Here is a 6,723-nt window from a genome sequence, read left to right on the forward strand (position 1 = left end):
TATTTTTAACGTGTATTTTGTCTTACTGTACTGGCAGAGTTTTTATAGTCAAAACAAGTGAAAAAATGTCAACCAGTGCTGAAGAAGTAATCCAAAGTATTTAGAATACGTTACTGACCTTGAGTAATCTAACGGAATACGTTACAAATTACATTTTACAGCATCTACAGTATTTTGTAATCTGTATTGAAATACATTTCAAAAGTAACCCTCCCAACCCTGTTTGTTATCTGTTTATTTTGGAGATTGCCTCCATTTTCTTTTCTTCACCTGTCAGAGCGACCTGGGTGCAGATTGCAACATAAGAAATATACTTTTCAGCCTTTTAAATAAAACCTCTTATTAATTCAAATAAATGCTATGTTTAGAATTGAATATCACATACTATTACTTTTTCTGCAGCATGCAATATGTGTACTGTGCACAGTATGCACATTTTCTGCATGTATGGACAGATTTTTGTGATTTTCTCAATCTTTTTCTTGATTCATGTTTTTATCTGAATGTCAAAAATGTCGACATTTTAACTCAATATTTTATTAAAAATGCGAGAGAACCAGTGCTAGGTAGTAACAGATTACATGTAATCTGGATTATGTAATCAAATTACATAATTGGAGTACTTGTAATCAGATAACATTACATTTTAAATTACTTATACTCATATTACAGTTACTTTTGTACGTGATTACATATTATTCAGGCACTGGTAGTAAATTGTTCAGCTCAACTCTGATATTTTGATTCATAAAGTTTTCTTAAATGCATTTAAGCAACATTATGTCAAAATGGTACAAGATTATCCTTCTGCAATGAATGTGACATCAAATAAACAAAAGTTAGGTCAGAGGTAATCCAAAAGTAATCCGAAAAGTAATCCATATTAGATTACCTAAAATAGTAATCTAAGAGATAACGTAACTGATTGCAATTTTTGTCATGTAATTACAATTCTAAAGTAATCTACCCTGCACTGGAGATAACTGGATGCCACTCTCTGATTTGATATAAATATGCAATGTGATATACTACAGTATATACTACTGTTTGAAACGATTGTCAGTGCAAACTGTTTCACATACACGTTCAAAAAATGGAAGGCAGTACATAGTAAATACTGAGCAATATATACAGTACGCTACATGAATATGACTGAATAAAATTGAATTGAATGAATGGGCTGAAAGTGAATTAAAACTTTGGACTTTGTCGCCATCTGGTGGCAGTTACAGTAAAACGCACGCTGTGAATGGAGAGACGCCATCATGGTGATTCTGTAGCGTTGGAAACATTAGTCACGACTTTACAGTGGCTCTGAAGAACCCTCCCTCCTGAATATACCGGCTTAACTGACATGCAACTCTCATAAGAACTAACAAGAAGCAAATTCAGAAATAGTCTGACATTCTACAAGGCAAGACAGAAGTAGATTCATAAGTTCAAGATATTGTTTTAAAGCAGCACCTTCTTAATCTGAAATGTATATGAGAAAACATCATGGACATTCTGCGTGTAAATGCGTATAACGATATTTACCATTTAAACCACCGACAAACAAATGACATTCGGTTAGTTGCAAAGGTAAGAAACTTGATGCATTTAACAGACATTGTGTTGCTCAATAGGTAGGTCAGGAAGCTTTACTGTTCAGTGGACAAACAGCGACATCTCATGCGATCTGGTCAACAACAGTACTGCAATGCAGAAAACTATTTGCTTCTCTTTTGAAAAAACATGTTACTGATGCATTTGTATTATAACAAATATAGATTTTGACAAATAAATTAATGGATTGTTTTTTTAAAGAATGCATGTATAATGCAATCCAGGTAATCCAAATAAAACTAACAAAAATTAACATGATAATGCCATGTTTTTGGATATGCACCATTGAAATACCATAGTATTCTTTGAAGTACCATGTAAATCATATATGAATTTGATACTCATTAAGTACCATGGTTTATCACTGTACTTTTTTGAAAGAGAATAGTAGACCTTTATTTATCCATAAATTGTTGGTTTTAACCTCTTACTTTAATTGCAGATATAATATATATATATATAATAATTAAAGATTTTTGTAAATATCTAATTACAGGTGGTTGCTGTGGCAGCACGCACAGGATTTTGCAGCACAGCATCCTGCGCATGCATGGTATCTATTACAATCTGGCGAAAGATCTAGAGATTGGTGAGGCACACAAAACTGATCTCAAAACAGCATCTTTGCAGTACACAATCATCATCTGTCCAGGTGTCTCCATTAAACTGTCCAGTTCATCTGTCCTGATAGGGACGTGAGTCTTCTAAGAATCAAATAAGATCATACTGGATTAGCTGAGATTCCTACAGGGCTTTTTCATCCTTATTTGACCCAACAGGAGTTTGATATTGTGTAGGGTACAACGGGGGGTAAAAGGCTCCTTTGATTTGATTTTCTCCTAAAACACTAAATAGCAACAAAAACTACCACAGCACTTTCTTAAACATCTGTTTGTCACTATGCACTGCACAAATTTCCTGATCCATGAGATCTTTGCGTGTGGTGTCTAAAGGTTGATTTTGAGGCAATTTGATCTAATTTTTATATTTTTTTAAATGTTGCAAATTTATGTATTTTTGTTTTGATACAAAATACTTATTTATAATTTTCAATTTTGTTCAAAGGCAAGTAAATCAAAAGTTTTTTAATAACTGTCTAATAAGTGAAAGGATAGTATTTGGGGTAAAAAAATAAAATAAAAAAGCCCCCCTGTTGCAGGGGCTAAAGGCCCCCATAAAATACATTGTTTTTCCTAAGTGAGGGAAATACATTTATTCTGAAAAATGTTCAAAGTGGGCTCAAATTGACTGATCCAATCACAATAGAGATTAATTTGTTTATAAAATAATAGAGATGTTATAAAATGCCAAATGTGTTTGAAATTGACAGTAAATGGTTAACCCTTTTCTAAAGTAGTTATTTTGAGTAAGCATTATCTTAATTTGTTACTCAGAAAAAAAGAAAAAAACATTCATGCTGTCTCAAAATTATTTACATTAGTTGACAAATTTGGCACTATAACTATTGCCCCTATAGCTACACAATATCACCATAACCCCCCTAGACCCCAGTGTATTGCTACTGGACCGTTTTTAATTAAAAGGGCTTTCAAGGACTTTCCCTCCTACTGGGTATCATTAAAGTGCTATTGTAGTAGTTTTTTGTTTTTATTCTGGAATCCTATAGGAATATTCCAATTGGATCCTTTAGGACTGGTTCCAAATTTCCTCCTTACCAGGGTGACCTTACTATAAAATTATTAACTGCAGCAAATGAGTTGTAGAAAAGCCTGTTTTAAATGACTAATAATGACCAGACTCTAGTGGGACTGCAGTGGTGATGACAGTTCATGTCTCTGTTTCTGATGTGGTGTACGTGGGCAGCATCCACCCTCATCACCTACCTCTGGGCGTTCTCTTCATGAACGCAAAGAAGAGCATCCTGTGTGAGAAACCTTTGGCCGTGAACCTAAAGGAGGTTCAGGAACTGCTCACTACAGCAAAGAAGAATGACGTCTTTCTGATGGAGGTGAGCAGATGTTAAACAGAACTGCTTTGACTTTGATTAAATTCCCAAATTATAATTTTCCCCCTTTAGACCAGATGAAATATAATGACTAAAGCCACTGCCTGTCATGGGATTTTAAAGAGTAATATAGTATATTGCTAGGGTGTTGTTCGGGGTGTTTACTAGGCGGTTGCTTATTGAAAAGTCTCCATGGTACTGTGGTTTGATAAATCTGTCCCATCTAATAGAGCTGCAATGGATTTGCACCTGAAGCACAGATACAATGTAAAACCATCTGATTTATAAAGATTATATTTACACATTATCCTGTTTTATTATCTGTCAGGTCAATAATTGTAATGTTACCAAAAACCCAACATGCATGATTGTGAGTTGATTGTTCCTATCCTCTGCAGGCTGTTTGGACACACTTCTTTCTGGTTTCCGTGGAAATCAGTCGGCTGCTGTCCCAGAACGTTGGGGAGGTGAAGATGGTGTGTGCTGAATTCGGCATACCTATTGCACATGTAGCACGCTCCGTACAGAAGCTGGGAGGAGGCGCTCTGCTTTATGCTTTTTACATAAAAATTTTAAATAATTTATATATTATTATTTTTAAAAGCTATCTTAAAGGAATTGTTCATCCAAAATTGAAAATTCTCTTATTATTTACTCACCCTCATGCCTTGCCAGATGTGTGTGACTTTCTTTCTTCTGCCGAACACAAAGATTTTTAGAAGAACATCTCATCTCTGTAGGTCCATATAAAGTGAATGGTGACCAAAACTTTGAAGCTCCAAAAAGCATATAAAGGCAGCATAAAAGTAATCCATCAGACTCCAGTGGTTAAATCAATGTCTTTAGAAGGTTGGTTTTGGGTGAGAAGAGACCAAAATGTAACTCATTTTTCACTGTACATCTTGTCATTGCAGTCTCTAGGCGCGATCATGATTTCAAGCTCGATTACACTTCCTTGTGCTTGATGCATGCACAGAGCGCTTGATGGCGACTGGGAAGTGTAATTGTGATTGAAATGATCACCAAGGAGACTGCAGATGTCAATATTTATAGTGAAAAAGGAGTTATATTTTGGTCTGTTCTCACCTTAAACCGATTGAATCACTTCAGAAGACATGGATTAAACCACTGAAGTCATGTGGATAACGTTTCTGCTGCTTTTATTTACTTTTTGAAGCTTCAGAGATTTGGTCACCATTCACTTGCATTGTATGGACCTATAGAGCTAAGATATTCTTCTAAAAATCTTCATTTGTGTTCTGTAGAAGAAAGAAATTCATACACATCTGGGATGGTATGCGGGTGAGTAAATGATGAGAGAATTTCCATTTTTGGGTGAACTAACCCTATAAACTGAAGTCTTAATTTTCCTTTGAGAGAGGGTTATCTTATTCTGAAATATTTGCAGGAGAGATGAAGGAATGATCGTCACATTGAAGTTCTCTGGACACCGAATGGTCAGGTGTACCTGCACCATCGCCGCAGAGCTTCCAATTGAGGCCATAATCGTCGGTATGAAAGGCAGCATCAAGGTCTGTTTACAAATGACTAATGTCTTTACATGAGTTGTGTTGTCTACTGCTGTTGTGTTTATTTAAATGTTCCACTAGGACCAAGTCATTTAAGAAATCCAGTCAAACCATCATGGATCAGGAGTTTAAGCAAAAAAGACTCATTCATTCCTGCCAATTGAATTCTGAATGCATGGTATATAAATATTTGATAATACATTACTGTAGTTGCTGTCATATTCTGACTTATACAGCTGTTAAATGTCTGTTCAACAACTACAGACATTTTTTATAATCACAAGGTTTATGAGTTTTATATTTATTGCATTAGATTTATTTATACAAAGTGACTTACCAAAGTGCATCATTATATGTGGCTTCTGGGAATCAAACCCAGTGATGCTGTTCTCTCATCATTTACTCACCCTCATGCCATCCCAGATGTGTATATCTCTACCAGTTAAGCTAGAGGAACAAACTTGTGCTGTTTAGCTGGTACATGGTACACTTTGAGTCTTGAGGTTTTGAGCCATGGCAAAAGCTCAAGTGAATCGGTTTTATTTTCTGTTGTTATTATTCATTAGATTCCAGCTCATATGTGGTGCCTGACTTCTCTGATCGTCAATGGTGTGGAGACTCAATACCCTGTTCCTGAACCCTACCTGCCTCTGAACTTCATCAACAGCACAGGCATGCGGTACGAGGCAGAGGAGGTCAGGCAATGCTTACTTAAAGGTATAAAACATTCTGCAACAAACAGCGTTGAATCAAACCTTTCACTTACTGTGATACAATGCCATGTGTGCTTGACTACGAATTATGTCATTTCACAAGAAAATTAGATGTCTGGAACAGATTTAATGTTAACGTGAAAATTCAACTTGGAAGCATTATTGCGTTTAAAAGCTACCAGTTTGCTACAATGAGGGCTCTTGAGGAAGAACTAATCACTAGAATTGCCAGAGTTTACCAGGTTCATGACATCAAATGTTTAAAAATATTGAGATTTGTTTGAGGCACTCAATAGCATGTAAACTAGATATTCATAACTGTATATTCTGCTTTCGGAGAAACAACTGTGGGACAATTGTGACTAAAGATTATCAATGATAGTGCCACAAGATGGCACATTAATGCAGTAGATACTGGTATTAAAATCTGGTTTCTCCTGTGACCTTCAGCTTATAGAATGAAGCGATCTGTACTCCATACGGTGCTGTTTATTATTTGTTATCTGTTGCAGGTTTAAAGGAGAGCTCACGCATGTCTCACGCAAATTCTGCTCTGCTGGCCGAGATCATGGATGATTGCAGGAGGGTGTGATCTACAGCCAGGATGGCCAATGAGCTTTCACACCCATAGTTAATCACACATTTTCAGAATCACTTCAGACTGCTTTGACCTTAAATTGCATAGTGATACAAAGGTGGCAATAAGGGCGCTACTCTGAAGAAGGTCGGCAAAGGTGTCATCTGGAATTTAAGACACTTCTAGAATGTGCATTAGCTGGACCAAAGTTTTTTTTCTGATTTTGAAGTAAAGCTTTATTTAAAATAAAATGTATGCTAATAGGTTGACACATACTATGTCCATTAATGTTTTTTATTTAATCAGTATTAAGGTTTTAGGTTTAAATTTATA

General features: G+C 35.6%; 1 pseudogene; it reads left to right on the forward strand.

Annotated features, from left to right (window-relative positions):
* The first annotated feature begins 2,942 nt into the window (after positions 1 to 2,942).
* On the forward strand, positions 2,943 to 6,618 carry LOC127456483 (trans-1,2-dihydrobenzene-1,2-diol dehydrogenase-like; annotated as a pseudogene).
* Positions 6,619 to 6,723: the final 105 nt, after the last annotated feature.

Source organism: Myxocyprinus asiaticus, chromosome 18, assembly GCF_019703515.2.
Source record: "Myxocyprinus asiaticus isolate MX2 ecotype Aquarium Trade chromosome 18, UBuf_Myxa_2, whole genome shotgun sequence".
Taxonomy (NCBI): Eukaryota; Metazoa; Chordata; class Actinopteri; order Cypriniformes; family Catostomidae; genus Myxocyprinus; species Myxocyprinus asiaticus.